The 17,921-nt window shown below is 31.8% G+C and overlaps 1 protein-coding gene across 7 annotated transcripts in view; it reads left to right on the top strand.

The window, feature by feature from the left end:
- Nucleotides 1-16,442: 16,442 nt before the first annotated feature.
- Nucleotides 16,443-17,921, top strand: part of LOC126781286 (sodium bicarbonate cotransporter 3) — a 70,025-nt gene continuing 68,546 nt past the window's right edge. For 6 of the 7 annotated variants that reach the window (XM_050506186.1, XM_050506187.1, XM_050506185.1 and 3 more), the window contains exon 1: nucleotides 16,443-16,677. The gene's annotated coding sequence lies outside the window, so the exon portion shown is untranslated. The remainder of the gene's footprint in view (nucleotides 16,678-17,921) is intronic. The other variant, XM_050506183.1, reaches the window with a different exon arrangement.

Below are 17,921 nucleotides of genomic sequence, written 5' to 3'. Positions count from 1 at the left end.
GGTTGAAAAATTAATAACATGGTAATGTTTTTGTGGATCGATCTACACAGCAATGATGACGTTCTTAAATGCAATTCTAGAATGAGCTCATAGTTAACAAAAGACAAAGGTGTAGCAGATAATGAATTTATCGAATTGGGTGTGACCTCACTAAAAAAGGTATAAGTAAACTTAGAAATCAGTGTAAATACATTAGTGCCATAGAGCAAATAATTGACTCCTTATTTCAATGAAGTTAACGTTTCTTTCACATGCAGGGCTGTCACCTTGTATGTTATTTTAAGAATGGTGCCTAGCTTTTAAGTTTAAACGAAACTAACAGGAATCCACAATCACAACTCCACAATCTTCTTAGTTACACTATAAATAAAAAATAACAAATATATATTTATCTGGTAAAATATTGCTGCATTCGTTTTACTAAAACTGAGTAACTTTTTTTATGGAATAGGTAGGCGGACGAGTATATACGCCACTAGTAATAAGTAGTCACCAACGCCCATAGACATTGACAATGTTAACCGCTTACATCGCCGATGCGCCACTAACTAAGATGTTATGTCCCTTGTGCCTGTAATAACACTGGCTCGCTCTCCCTTCAAACCGGAACATAACAATACCAAATACTGCTGTTTTGCGGTGCGGCGAGCTTCCACAAAGCCCTACCACTTACACGTGGGTTAAAAAACGATAAAGTGGGTAGTTTTTTTTTAAAAGTCCTCCAATTAAGTTTTTTACCTTAGTTATTAAATAAGGCGAACGCACATATATTTGAAAGCCTATTCATTTTAAACACTGAAGAAGAAAAACATACGAGGTTGAAATGGTAGTTAAATAGATGTATCTATTCTTCTAATGAACAAGGAAAAAGTTAATATAAAATTTAGCAGCCTGTTAATGTCCCACATGTCACGCTTGCGATGGTTCCATACTGACGAGTACGAAATTAATTATAGACACATATTAAGCACACAAAACTGGTTGCTGTTTTTGATAGTTTTTCATTTTCCAGGGATTGAACCCATCAATGGGCCATCTCAGCTCACTAAATATAGAAACTTTATTACTTATGAGGAGACAGCATTTTTTATAACAAACTTTTATTTAACTTCACTAGTAACTGTTAGGGGGTCAAATCTTGCAACTACATTGGATTGAACCTTAAACCTGAATTCCCTAAACTGATTAAGCTGTCAATTTGCACACCTTATTTGTTTATGACAATATAATCTAGTGTACCGAATAGCGTTAATGGCCGTGAATGGCCGCCATATAAACGAATTCAAAATGGCCGACAAATAAAAGTTTAAATTTCTTTTTCTTATTTTAAAAATTTTAACAATTTTCGTCCGAGATATTATCAACCCTAGTGAGTTATCTTTCAACGATACCGGTACGCTATAGAGGTTCGTAACATTCTTCAATATTAACGTTTTCAACGATCATTTAAAAAAAAAAATGTAACTATAATAATTACGATAATTATTTATTATTCTTTACTAACTTACCTTTCTGATTTTTCCAGTTCCAGTGTTTCCAGTGACGCTGTATGCTCAATTTCGTTTAATTTCAACTTTTAATTAAATATAGCGTTTTATATAAATATTTCATATACTATAAATATATTTACATAAATCACAGTATAACATAACAATACTTAGTAAATTATTTCTGCCTGGCGATAGAATATGGTGGTTCCTACACAGAAGGGTTCGCACAAAGCATCTAGTGAATTTCAACACAAGAAGAATGAGTCATCTGACGAAACGTCGTCTTCGCCCATAGACACTGAAACAAGAAAAAGTGTACACCACTCTTTCAACCGTTATTGCGTATAAGGCATCAAGCACAAAGCAACTTAAGCGACACTAACAGGAAACTCGGCTGGGCTTTATACTGTCTCCTAATTAAAACACTTAGCTGTCTCTAGACCTTGTTAAAGCACACTAAAGAACCAATCATTATTTAAAGAGGTTTCATTAAAGCTTATGTAAGCTCATTGACATTAGTTTGGTTATACTTACAATTTAGTAAATGTTAAATGAAATTGTGGTTAAACTTTACTTTACTTTATACTTTATTGTACTCTAAACTTTTACTAATTTCGGTAAATTGTTGTTTTGGGAATAATTAGTTAAACAATATTGTTGTCTTTTTACGAATGTCAGTAACCACTGAGTTTCTTGCCATTTCTCGGTAGAATCTACATTCCAAATCGGTGGCAGCTTGACATTTCAATACTGTAACTTGTCGATTAGATTTGAGTAACAGAGAAATTATTTAACTAAACGCCAGCTCAAAATCATTTACATGTTATGCCGACAATGATTAATCGATTACATTTTCATTTATTTTATATTCTATCTTTAAAGGAATTATACATAATATAGTAAACATTATTACTTTGATCAAGGATAATAAATATTAATTAAGGCCCGAAAACGTGATACTAATTCGATTATTTGATTAAGGTAAATACAGTTTCACTCTAGACCAGAATAAATTAATAGGATTAATTGATACATAATTCAAGATTAAAGTCGAAGGTAAAATGGAGTTCTTAATTCGTAAGATGTAAGAAGTTGTTTCATATTTTAAATTCAAGTCACAGTTTTGGCTTAATTAGTTTTTCTTATAGGCGTGTACAATGTAGCCTTGAGTCAGTAATTTTATATAAATATATATGCGTGTGTATTTGTAATGTATACACACACATAATTGGCTACTTTAGCATAGTTTTTCTCTATGAAATACTAGCTTTTTCACCCGCGTTAGAGAGGGAGAGGTTAGGTGTGTTAAGCTTGCTTCATACTAAAATTTTAAATTTCATAAAAACCTGTTTAGCTGTGATTGCGTAACAGATAAGCAGATAAACAGAATGACTTTCGCATTTATAATCAATATGTTGGACTTTAGTTTGCGTTAACTATTTCTACTTTATTTTGTCTTCTTCCGTTAATATGCAGATATAGCAATAATTAGTAACTTACAAATATAAAACAGCAATCAAAAATTAACATACTATAGAACAGATAGAACTTGGTTTATCAACTGAATATACTCAATAAAATAAGGTCATGGTCCAATTTCGCTGGGGAGCGCTATTTAAAAAAATTGTAACGTCTTTATATAAAAATAATGTCACACATATTATTTATGTGAATAAATATGATTCTATCAATCCACTAAACCTTACCGAAAGATATTGTATATCTTCAAAAGTCTAATTAGACTTACTCTGTAGAAGTTGTCGGAGCGGATGCGTGATACACACCGTGAACACTATCGGTGTTGTAATCACACAGACCTTTGACGTATTTATAACGATTCAAAGAACACACAAGTAGAAGCTTCAATTAACAACACTAAGACAATTTTGTATGTAATATAATTATTTAATTATTCATTTACAGAAATACATAATTTCGCCATCATTTAATAAATATAAGCCGAGAACGCCTAGTGGTTTGAAACGCGTGAATCTTAACCGACGATCGTAGGTTCAAGCCCGGACAAGCACCACTGAATATTCATGTGCTTATTTTGTGCTTATAATTCATCTCGCGCTTGACGGTGAATGAAAACATTGTGGAAAGCCTGCATGTGTCTAATTTCATTGAAATTTTGCAATATGTGTATTCTATCAACCCGCATTGGAGCAGCGTGTTGGAATAAGCTCCAAAACCTTCTCCTCAAAATGGAGAAGAGGCCAGCAGTGAGACAATAACAGGCTGTTATTGTTACTGTTAATAAATATATATTTATTAAGTTAATATAAGTAAGGAGAGGATTTACCCAGTAAATCTAAGCTAACCTATTAATCGATGGTTAACATACCATAAATATTTATTTCATAATACACGTATAAAACATACAAATACCACGTAATAACTGTATTACGGATGACTCAATGATATGTAGGTATATCAATAAAAATACACATGTAAACTGTATTAACAAATGAACATAGAAAGAATGTAACTTGAGATATTTGATTATACTTTGCACAAATGCGAGCAATTGGCGCTTTATATATACATTTTTTAATCATAAATATTATAAAATCTTTAATTATCTGATATACCTTTTACATACAATACCGATATAAAAGCTTTGGGCAGACTCATCTTAGTGGTACCACTTTTCATCTAACCAACGTCCAAGTATTAATTTCAAGCACAGCAAAACAAGAATCCGCGTAAATGAGCCAGCTTATAATAGGAGATCTTAAATCCATTGAGTAAGGGTTGGTTAAAAATGTTTGCAGTGCCAGTATCTATTTCTGTTATCCCTTTACCAGTCAGACTACCTAATATTTTTAAATTAAAAACAATATATCTTATATGTACAGAAATATATATGTTCAAGCTTCAATAATAAATCTTTACCTTACTCTTTACTTCCATTCATAAAACTGGTTTACATTACCTATTGAAGGACATATGTTTACAAATTGTTACATTTAAGTGTCATCTCTCTGTTTACAATGTCCGAGTTATTTGCGTACAAACATTTGAGTCACGTTGCGATTGAATACTGGTGCCGTTCGAATGAGTGTCAGCACACATATCCGTCAAGGATGTAAGAATTAAACTGTTTCATATTGGTTTTGCTCAGAATGTTGAGTAAGACTGCATGTGTGAGTGAGTGCCTGTGATTGTGTATAGACTTGTGTTCGTGTTCGTTTATCAGTAAAACTCACAAAGGGGAGAGTCAGAGTCTAATTTGAAATGTTTCTTGTTGATTTCAATTACAACAAGTTCTACATAATAATTTTATACTCTAAGTATACAAGAGATCATTAAATTATTACAAACATATCACATTTTTTAGCTTAAAATTGATTTTTTTACTGTAATAATTCTGGCATCATAGATTATAATACTCCTAAAATTACTTGCGATATCCATAATCTTCTACAATACTAAAAAGGATACCTTCGTAATTTGAAGTCCTATTAACAATACAGTCCGATTAGAAATGTTTGCAGAAATACAACACCCAAAAGAAATACATTCGAGTTTAGTGCTTGCTAGCTCCTTTATTGTGGTATACCTTCTCCAAAAAGGATACTTTACATATCGTTGGCAAACCGGTCGGCGCGGATCAATAATAGGCGGCGCGGCGCGCACGTGCTCTGGACGGGACCGTTGTCCGTAAACCTATAACGTATGAATAAACTTATATTTCAGAGCACATAAAAGGCTTACTCCAGACACTTGGCTCTGTGATCAGCGGTGTTAGGTTAAATACATTCGATAATTTTCGTCGAAGCGATATCTATCTTCGCTTTCTTTAGCGGTGTCTAGAAATATTCGATAATTTAACTCAAATTTTTAATTTAGAATTCTACAGATTACGTCGTATATCACGTGAGACAGAAAACATACCAAGGACTAATTTTTAAAGATTAATTAGTAACAGCTTTGATAATAGTATCGACAAGATGTTAAATGTCATAATAAATATTAAAATATCTTAATTTGTCTAATTTTTAAGGGAAACATTACGCAATGCTCTTGAGACACGATTTACTAAATTTAAGTAATTTTCTATATTCAATCGTTGACCACGTGACATATAATATGAATATCTATGATATTTCATTTTGCTACATCAAACTTAATTAATTTAGTAAAGCTTTGTGTATGCTCTTAGGTTTGATTTAATTCATAATAAATACGTTACAAAATAAAGTATCATAGACAACTGGCACTAATTATCAAGTATCATTTTTTTTCCTTACTTTTTAAGCTACGTTCTGCGGTTTCTCCTTCATTAAATCTGAATATGCCCGTTTGATGTGGTTAACTATATTGGTTAACGTTTATAGTTATCGTTCCGCTCCATAGATTCGCAATGTGAAGTTATGTCCTACCCCTTAAGTCTATGACCTACCTCAATAAAGGGACCATATAATGGCAAAATAATTATTCAATTATGTTCCTTGTGCCTGAGTAACAGTGATTAACTAACTAACTAAACCTCCCAACCGGAACACAACAATAGTAAATATTGCTTGGCGGTAGAATATTTGATGACTGGATATTACCTATTCAAGTGGCCTAAAAGAGCTCAGAGCTTTACAATATAAACATAATATGAGTTAATTACATTTTTAAATGACACTTCAATGATAATTATATTACTTTCTGATATTTCGTTATAATTATACACATTATATGTGTATAATCATAACACACAATATAAAGTTTATATTACAAAATTAGCACAATAAACAATTATCCATAAGAAAGGCAATACTTATATAAACAATATGATTCAAACAAAACAACAAATTAATTAAAAGAATATTTCAATAGACGTAAACGATTTTTTTGAGAACGAAATTAATTAACGAAGTGGTCAAAAAGGACTTATATTTCTAGTTACTGTTATTTTTTTATAAAGAATTAAGTTAGAATATTTAAAAGCAAAATCGTTTGTATAATACAAAACAATTACGAATTTATATAGAGTTTATTTGTTATTGATATTTTAACTTTGTAGGGTAACGTTTTATTAAATAATATAAAATAATATATTAAATAAGTATGTATTTATAAGCTTTTAACGTAAATTTGTGAATTAAATTATATCAATTTTGACTCTTAAATACACAATACAATGTCTGGTATTGTTTTTAATGGCAGCTACGCGGTCGATGAACCCTGGCGTAGAGCCAACTGTGCTACGCTGCTACATCCAAGATATTTATCAAATAAAGAGTCTGTACAAGTATTAGTTTAAATATAAAGTATCTAAATCAATAACATAGTTACTTTTTAGTGTATAAATATATTATCAAAATATTTTATGTAAAATTGAATTTCATAATTTTGTTTGATTTTTTTTTTGAAGATTACTATTACATGTGTTGTATTAAAGTGATAAATCATTTAAACGGGTTATTTCTATATAAAATAAAGAATAAAAATATATTATAAGATAAATACAAAAAGATAGTATCTTCTATATTGACAAAATGAAATCAGACAAACAAATATTTCTTTATCTCGTTTACGTAGTCAGTAGTAACTTCAAAATATACACAAATCTATACACTGGTGGTAGGGCTTTGTGCAAGCTCATCTGGGTAGGAATCACTCAGTAGATATTCTACCGCAAAACAGCAGTACTTGGTATTATTGTTCCCGTTTGAAAGGTGAGTAAACCAGTTTTATTACAGGCACAAGGGATATAATATCATAGTTCCTAAGATTGGTGGCGCATTGGCGATGTATGCGATGGTTAACATTTCTTACAATGCCAATGTTTATGGGAGTTGGTGACCACTTACCATCAGGTGGCCCATATGCTCGTCCGCCTACCTATACTATATATATAAGATACCTTCGATACCCTACCCTGTGAATGGATTATTGAAATCATAACACACCACTCTATAAACTACTAAAACACAAGTCTAACATAGAAATCTTGGAGTCTCAAAAATAATGACACTGAACAGAATTGAATGAATTCGAAGACTTAACACGTGCATGTGGTTTAATGCACCACTTTACGAAACGCGAACTTCTCGAAATTTCGAGCCTGGTTGTATTGTAATTTAAGCCGCGAGTTGACATCAAACAAATGAATTAGGTTTTACTTTTATGTATAGACATATAGCAAACATTTACATTTTATTTATTTGTAACTAATTTTAAAAATGGAACCCTAGCTCCTTTTAAAATGCTTCGAAAAGTAAAAGGCTTGAAAAAACAATTCTATAAATTAAAGTTAAGCGATTTCTGATTTTAAATTTTCCGGAACGTCCAGAAAGGTCAACAACATTGTTTCATTGGCACGTGTAAAGGCTTTGATCAAACTGGACGAATTTTGTACTTTTTTTTAATCAGTTGGTAAGTGAACTTATATAGTTAAGATGTTTATTATAGAGATAGTATATTAAGCAACACCGACTGTAATAACTTTGTAAATGTAATTATTATTTCATGGTACGATACGGTGTTACGTACATATTAACCAAATGAAAACTGAAGTGTTAGGGAATTCAAAAGGTAATTAATTTGCTTAACTATAATTAAAAGAATTTCATAACACAATATGATTACTAGTTGGTACAGCTTTGTGGAAGCCCGTCTGTTTAGATACCACCCATTTATGATATATTTTACCGTTATAGTAAAGAATCGTTGATATTTATTACAACGCCAATGTTTTTAAGTGTTGACCATTAACCAACAATAGGCCCATTTGTCATCCGCCTACCTATAAAACCATTAAAAAAAACATTGTTACGAGCCTTAACAGGAAAAACACGTCTAGTTGAACGCTTAAAAAAAATCCATTGTTATTAAGAATCGATTTCAAGAAGAAGTTTCGCATGACTAGGGCAATCCTTTGACTTTCATATATGGAACTTCAAATACCCTCCATGCCTAATCTTAACTCTCAACTTAGGTATGTGGCAAAAATGGGACGCATTTTGGCAAGTTTTACATGAGAAGTTAAAAACAGTTGCCATACATAATCTATAAATATCTTAAACGCTCGATTTGAAATATATAACCTAAATTACCATTCATTTTACCAGTTTACAGGTAATCAAATTAATTTTACTCCGATGATGAAAAGTAAACTTGATATAGTTTAAGGTAAAACTATTTTTCATTACATAATTTTTATTTTTTATGTCATTGTCACTAATATTAACTACTGTTTGATACTTATATAAGCATATAACATACATCATATACATCATCAACCCTTCGTCGTCCACTGCAGGACATAGGCCTCTCCAAGGGCACTGAGCTTGCGAATATCGGCCACTTTGCGAATATCGTCACTCCACCTAACCGAAGGGCGTCCTACGCTATGTTTGCCAAGGCGTGGTCTCCACTCCAGAACACGTGTACTCCAACGGTTGTCGGTTCTGCGACATCTATCCACTGCCACTTCAACTTACTTATTCTTGAAATAATATAAACATATAATTCATCACTAATGTTAAGTGATGTAACAATTATCCCTTTAAATAATCTAATATGTTTTTATTTAGCAACGCGCTGTACCGTATGTGGCTCAGTGGGAAAAATGGGAGTATTTTCAAAGTAAGACTTAATTGAAACTTGCAAATAATTATATAATACGTAAATAAGATTTTTTTTTAATTTAATGATTTGAAATAATTGTGTATGCGTACAAATACACGTTACTTATCACGGAAGTTGCAGCAGTGCTTTCCTTTAAATGCTATAATTGAATAATAAAAATAATACCGTCAAGTTCGTATATTACTTTCTGATACTTCACGATGTTTTCTGTGGTATTTCAAGTTTGTACTTACATAATAACGTTCGACATATTGTTAGACATTCATTAGGAATATGGAAGGTTTATTAAATATGGCATATTGCACAGTATCAAATGTTTCATTTACCTTATAAAATAAACAACCAATCGTAATTTTTGCAGTTGTTAGGCATAAATTTTTTTTATAAAATATTTCAACATTCTACCCTTAATCACGGAATAAATAAATACAAACTAATTGTACATTTCAAAATCTCTGCAATAATTAACTGATTTCATGTATTCAATTACCGTCATTGAAATAAGCTGGAATACTTAGATATGAACATTTCATATTGAAATTCATATCAACTTTTAAAGGAACGTTGTATATGTACGTGTGTGTGTTAAAGGTTACGTATTATAGGATTAATGAGTTCCGGGAGGCGAGCGTTTTATTGGGAATAAAAAAGTCGCCTCCCGGCTATTTGCTTGTCATATTAAAAATTGTAAGCAATTACAAAATTTTACAAAGAAAAAAATACCTGCTATGTTTCCGAAGTTCTTATTTAAAAAAAACCTTTAATAACTAATACGTAAGTGAATATAGATCGATGCATTGATAGAAGTCCACGTTGCCGATTTTAACCACGGTGAGTAATCTCATGGGAGACTAGACAGATGTGGCCTCTCTATTCCTGCGCTCTCATAAGGTTAGAGCTCAGGTACAGGATCAACGGCTGTACGTGCTTTCCGGGGCAAGCAAGTGTTAACATTGCGAACTTCGTCTCCAGTTTACTGCTGAAAATTTCTTGATAGAAGAAATCAAAAACTTACCCTAACATACAATACAAGTATTTATATATATAATATAAATACAAGAAATTCACTAGGCAACTCTGCACAAAGCCCTACCGTCGGAGGAATTATGATTGTAAGGAAAGCTCTCCGAGACATTCCGATTTTTCTGACAAATAACAGCTAGAACTACCGTCTAATTTTTATATTCCTATTAAACACTTCTAAGTTATATTTATCAATATAGTACTTAAATATTTTTTTTAATTACACAACGTTAACATTTGTACCTACACAATTACACACAAATACCTGTGCGACTGACAAGATCGTAGGTTTTGTACAAACGATTCGCTCTTATTTTTATTTCCTACTAATACTTGAAACTCTGGTTTTCTTTATTGTTGTCGCGCTTTATATTTTACAGCGAGCTCCTGATTGACATCAAAATGCTTCAACCCAGCTCACCTCATCATCGTCTGCGAGAACTTCTTCAGACAAGATAAGTCTATATTTGTTTTTTATTTTTGTTTTCTTACTACGATATTATATATGTTTTTTTAAATATATATTATTATTTTATATATATTATATATATTTATATATATATAATATATATAAAATAATAATATATATAATATATTGATTATTATTATTATATATATATATATTATATATATTATTATTTTATATATATAGAATTTTTTTAAGAAATGTCAACCATCGCTTACATATCCAATGCGCCACCAACCTTGGGAACTAAGAGTTTATGTCCCTTGTGCCTATAATTACACTGGCTCACTCACCCTTCAAACCGGAACACAACAATATTAAGTACTGCTGTTTTGCGGTAGAATATCTGATGAGTGGGTGGTACCTACTCAGAGGAGCTTGCACAAAGCTCTACCACCAGTAGTTTTTTATAGTCAGATATTTTATTTCTATATATTCTATATACCAATATATAATAGTTTTAGTAACTTAGTTTTCATTCCTTAATGGCCAGCAACGCACCTGCATGTGTCCATGGGCAGTGGTAAACAATTATCATCAAGTCTAACCTACGAACTAATATAAAAAAACACCAACTTTCAACACGATGGCACTGTGAGAAACACTAAACAACCTTTACATCGCTAATGTGCCACAAAACTTGGGAACTAACTAATGCCTTTATGGATATGTAAATTATTTTACTTTACTATAAAGTAAAGATGATATGTAAACGTAATTCAACGTTCAATCGTTTAACGCTTTTGTTGATATATAAATTACTTTACTTTAAAATTAAGTAAAGCAAAGTTGATATATAAATGTTATTGTTTAATCTTTATTATTTGTTAATCGGCGTATCAGTAGAGACATTAGGTAAATTCATTTTATATTAAACGTAATTTAAATTTACGGCGATGCGTCGATAACGCCCAACTACGAGATTTGACGATCTGCCAGAGTGACATAACAACAGAAAGTATGCTATCACTCTCGTCTAAAATTTAATAGTCTAAATCAATGACCGCGCCAAAGTCTCGCCCATGTATTTATATTACATACAGAGCAGTTGATATTTTTTTTTAAATATTGCTGACATATTACTTGCATAACATACTTATCTGAGACAAATTTATATTCCCTCGACGTCAGCGCATTAAAACTGTAAAAATCGATGCCAACCGTTGAGTATTCGATGTAATTCTATTTTAAACTTTAAAACTATTGTAATAAGGTTTACAGGTGAGTCTAGTATGCCTCTGGCTAGACAGGCAATGCCCTTATATCGCTAACAGACTGAAGGTATGCTTAAAATCAGTAAAGTGGTCGAAATGTAAAAATTTACACGAGGTATAAAGCGTTTAACAATTTATAGAAGCTTTAATTTTTCTATTGTTTAAATAAACTATTGTTCAATGAATGAAATGAAATTTATTAAAGTTTTCATATAGATAATAATCCTTTTTGGATATTATGTGTTATGTTGTTGAACATTTTATAAATCGACACAATGTATTCGTACACTCACAATTTTTAAAAATAAAAAAGAAAGCATGCCGACGGAATATTAATAGACATAAAAAAATAAACAATCATAAACAAAGAAGGCCCCTAACATTAGTTAATTTCCAAATAGACACCTTTGACTGTGTAGTTACAGATACATGGAAAGATTGATTTTATAATAATAATGTCCTCCAGACCGATTTCGGCCACGGCGGCCAATCTCAAGTGGCAACTGCGTAGGACTTATTATAGTACTCAAGTGTGTCCGCAAACACAGGTATACTCTCTATTCCCTAACTGGCGCAGGTACAGGCGCAGGATTTAACATGCTTACATGCTTTCTGAGGCACGCGAGTGTACACATTTCCAATTTTTACACTCCGGGCTGCACTGAGAATTTTCGATATAAAAACTAAATAACTTTTATTCGCCCGACCTGGAATTTGAACCCAGGACCTCTTACATATAGCCACTAGACCAACGAGACAATAAATCAATAAAATAACAACCTTTTACTTATGATACATGTAATACAACACGTGTTTGTGTGTACACTCTTTTGTTTGTGAATGCGTTTTTGTCTTATTCAAATTTATGAGCGTGTATGTGTGTATATACGTATATACATCATCAGTTGGATGTTGTCTGAAAATAGAACGAAACTATAAATGTAAATAACGTCTCGTAAAGAAAATATAAACTACAACACTTTCTATAGTGTTTGTTAGCTGTTTACTCAAAGCTTGTATTCTTGCGCTTTGGAATAAAACTTTTCAAGTTTGCAAACAGTTTTTAATCGTTAGCAAATTTTCGTTACCAAAAACAACTTTAATTTTAATCTGTACATAATTTAGCGTTTAAATATTGAACCGTGGACCGTTTAAGCCGTGGCTCCAATTCACAATTATTAATTATTTGAAAGGGTTACGCGCGGTCACACATCAGATAATTGATTAATGATTGCAATCGACGTACAAAAAGCATTTATACCTTTTAAAAAAATATTATAAAAAATAAGTTTTGTGAAGCATTCGTATTTAAAATTTAGGATGTTTACAAAAGTACGTGTACTCTGTAAAAAAATAATGCTTTCAATAATACAAGGTAATAAATTCTACCTACAAGCTGTTTGGTAAATTACTCATCATACAAGTGATCGTAACTCAAAAACAAAGAAATAAAGATTTACTCTCACTAGCCGTAGAATGAATGAGATGACAGTATGGCGTCTATTGCCATCTCATTACTGCAAAACACGGCATCATCGTTTTCATGTAATCGAATATAGATTTGAATTTTGTGCACATCGCGTATTTCATTTATTAAAATGCTAACTAGTAATTAAGTAGATTCTGCAATATCAAAATAAATTATCAGCTTAAGATGTATTTGATATGTATATTTATTATGCTTTTTATTTTATCTTATTAAATTATATAATTCAATCTTATGTAAGAATTACTATATAATAAGTTATAATTGGGTATCCCTTAAATAAAAAGTTTGTATATATTATTTGTCCCCTATTCTATTTTAAAACTATTATATTAGAAATCTTCGCCTGCAGTTTATTTCTTCAAACTACTGGCACTATAAGAACACAACTGATGCTAATTCTGAATTCTTAATTAACTGACAATCCTGCTATGAATCCTTAATCGGTGAAAAACAATGGGTGACAGTTTTGTAAATTGTGTTATTATATTAGGAAGGTAGAGTCAATTTGTCTACCGGCAACTTGGGGAATGATTACCATATGCAATACCTGACAAGTCCAATGCAACACTCTTAAATTACGCTAGATCACCTTCGAATCGAAAAATATACCAATATTTGCCAGTAGACGCCGAAAAAAAGCCGAGATGGCCTAGTGGTTAGAACGCGTGAATCTTAACCGATGATCGTGGGTTCAAACCCGGGCAAGCACCACTGAATTTTCATGTGCTTAATTTGTGTTTATAATTCATCTCGTGCTTGACGGTGAAGGAAAACATCGTGAGGAAACCTGCATGTGTCTAATTTCATTGAAATTATGCCACATGTGTATTCTACCAACCCGCATTGGAGCAGCGTGGTGGAATAAGCTCCAAACCTTCTCCTCAAAAGAGAGAGGAGGCCTTAGCCCAGCAGTGGGACATTAACAGGCTGTTACTGTTGCCAGTAGACGATGATGGGGTTATACGCAGATAGAAGACAAGAATGAGACCAAAGATATTATATACGGATTCAAATTATAGGAAAACCATAACAGTTAGACTTTCTGTTTCCTATTTATTTTTTTAATGACTTTAAACGTCTTCCATATTTCTCGTAGGTATCACCTAATATTTATATCGCATGAATTTCAAGTAAATCTATAATAATATTATTCACTATAATAGTTAGCCTGTCGTTCTGTTAAGCTTTCACGGGTAAACCACTAAGTTGATTTTAATGATATTTGGTATCGAGCAAGCTTGAACCCCAAGGAAGGACATAAGCTACTTTTGAATACATAATACCTTCCATCCCCACTAATACGCGGGTGAAGCCTGAAAAAGCCTGAAAACTAGTAACACAATAAATGTAACTGAAGTTTTTACAAATGCTAAGTACTTTTTAAACTTCGATAGCTTTTCTTATTATCTTGAACATCTCATACATTATATTTTGTCACGTAGAAAACAACTTTTGTGAAGCGAGTAATCCACATAAGATAGAAACATGCTTCGATCAGTACATATAATGTAAGTGAGAGTTAGTATTGATTATTCCCTTCAACAGTATAAAATCAAACACATCTTATATATAAACTGATGGTACGTAAACTCGTTATCACCAGGTAATATATGTCCGTCGAGCTACCTCCAACTACTTCTTTCACTTGAGCTACTTCCCGGTATTGGAAAATCGAAAGTCTGAGAAATTCTGAGAAATTCTGATTTTCCAATACCAATTCGACCTTGGCGTGCTGTTTTTGCAAGCTCGTCTGGGTAAGTAACACCCACTCATCAGCAATACTGCAAAACAGCAGTATTTAGTATTGTTGTGTTCCGGTTTGAAGTGGGAGTAAGCGAGTGTAATTATAGGCACAGGGGACATGACACCTTAGTTCCCAAGGTTGGTGGCGCATTGACGATGTAAGCGATGGTTAAAATTTCTTACAGTGCCAATATGTTTGGGCATTGGCGACTACTTAACATCACGTGGTCCATATATGCTCGTCCGCCCACCTATTCTATAAAAAAAACCAACTAGTAATTCTATAAGAAAACAGCAATGGTATTTGCGAATTATGTAGTGTTAAATAAGTAAAACATGAATAAAAAAATAATTTTCTTTTAGAAAAACTCCACTTGAAAATAATAGACATAAATGAATTAATAGATAGGTTCGATCCGAGATGGTTAGAACGCGTGAGTCTTAACCGATAACCAAACCAAACCACAAATCATAGATGCTTGTCTAGCCCCTATAAATTTTCATGTACCTAACTTGTGTTTATAATTCATTCAATTCATGCGCTCGGTGGGGAATGAATCTTTCATGTGTTTAAATTCACTGAAATTCTGCCACATATGTATCTACCAATCTGCATTGGAGAAATGTGGAATAAGCTCCACATCTTCCCCCATCCCCGAAAAGAGGAAGCCTTAGACCAGAGGTACAATCGCAGGTTTTACTTATTTTTTTAAGCAACAATAGAACGTGTGGTTCTATGGTGATCCGTGAGCCGTTAGAACAAAGGACATAACATCTTATTTCATAAGTTTGGTGCGCATTAGCAAGGATGTTTAATATTTCTTAAAATTCCAATGTCTATAGGCAGTGGTGATTACCATCAGGTGCCACTCTACCAACCTAAATAAAATAATATTAAATAAATAAACAATCATTTAACGAAACTATTTCACAGTTAGGAAATGACAGATTTTGTTTGCAGAAGAAAAGTAAAGAATGTGGTAACTTGTGCTAGAGACCTGAATACATATGTTACATGGTTAAATCTTGGAACTTATCCAAAATACGTCTTAAAATAATTAGATAATTGTCTAAGAGACACTACTATTGTTAGATAAAATAACTACAACAATAAACCATTGGACAACTGTATGTGTCGCTCATCTATATCGCTCGCAGCTATAGTATACAATCCGCTCGCTTCATCGCAATTAACAACCGAATATAACTTTTATGTCGTTAACGTAAAGTCTTCTGAAAATATGAAAGCGGCTTGAACAGTTCTCTTCTCAAACTCTAGCACACACAGACTCTGTGTCGACACAGCAATAAATAACTCTCTATAACGCAGATCAAGATGTATAGCTGGAAAGCGTTATAAGGGTGGTTTCGCATGCGCAATGTCGATAACAAACAGTCCCCTCCAAAATTCAGACGGTGCCCGTCGCTTCCACACACGAGTCTACCAACTCCGGTTACCCTTAGAACAAAGTAAACCTCAATAAAAAATTGTATGTATGAAATTACGTGTATATTTAACGGGAATTCATTTGTTTTACAATCGTTGCGTAATTAATTGTATCGATATATATATACTATTCCGTTAGAACGGTTTTTAAATGTGATGAATAAATGATAAAGTTTGAATTTCATTGCTGATACACAAGCGGGATCGCCAGGTTGGTAAGTGAATTACATTCATTTAAACTTTTTACAAATGTTGTTCTAAAAAGCGTTTTCATTTATCATTTGAAATGCATCGCTTGCAAATCCGAACGCTAGGTGAAGCTATTTGTAGGCTGTTTTAAACAGTCACAATATAATAATTGCTTCACTACTTTAAAAACGTATTCTTATTAACTTTTGTATTGGGTATTGTCATGTTCATAGAAAGTCCTAATTTTTTTTTTCGTTGTATGTTGCTCTGTTATCAAGGTTCTACGTTTAGTATTGTAGTAATGATTCTAAATATTAAGTTAATTGTACTAAGGCTAAGTTGAATTAAACAGTTTATTAACTATCAGGAAATATATAAGACATTTCAAGTTCTAATGCGGAAAACTTTTATGTATAGTAAGTGTGATTAAATTTGTAAATATCTTCTGGTCAGCTGGTTAAATAGCTATGATTAAATGAATAATGAAGTTTTTGTAACAAGTTAAAAAATGCTTATGTAACAATATGTAATAATATATAATATGATTAGCAAAAACTAATTTATTATAAATAAAATATATATGCAATAACCACAATATATTAATAGTATCTATTCATAGAATTTAAGATATTTATAGTTATATATGCAAAATATCGTTATGGTTATTTATATATTGCTATATATAAACAAAACTCGCGATCCTAGTTGGCCGGTCAGAAAATTTGTAAGTGCGCGAGATCATATTTTTTTTTATTATTATATGATAAAATATCGGAAAATATTAATATTTTAATAATTTACCATTTCATTATTACAATTAATCATTAAAATAATTATTTTTGGAAGATGATTTTAGCTCGGCTTAAAGCATAACGGATTAAGAACAATAATTGTGATTTTCTCACCGTGTGTTCTCGCTTGAAATTGCTTTCTGTATAGTTAAAATATTAATTTTTTTTTATTGTAGTTTAATTGAATAAAATAAATTTGATTTAATATGTAGCGCATGCGAATATCTCGAAGTATCTGACTTTAAGCCGGCCAACTTAAATTGCGTATTTGCTTACAGAATAGAATGTTTTGTATTCTCATGTTATTATATATGATCTCCATATATCACAAGTTGCCCTTAAATTTATGAAATGGAATGGTATTAAGCCTTGTATTCAATAGAAGATCATTTACTCGTATGAACGGTTACTGAACTGTAAATTTCATATTAGTCGGCGATTGGTATATTTCATCCATAGATTTAAACCGATTTATGTAA

This window comes from Nymphalis io, chromosome 3 (assembly GCF_905147045.1).
Source record: "Nymphalis io chromosome 3, ilAglIoxx1.1, whole genome shotgun sequence".
NCBI classification, from domain to species: Eukaryota; Metazoa; Arthropoda; class Insecta; order Lepidoptera; family Nymphalidae; genus Nymphalis; species Nymphalis io.
The sequence above is the reverse complement of the archived record's forward strand: the minus strand, read 5'-3'. Positions and strand labels throughout refer to the sequence as shown.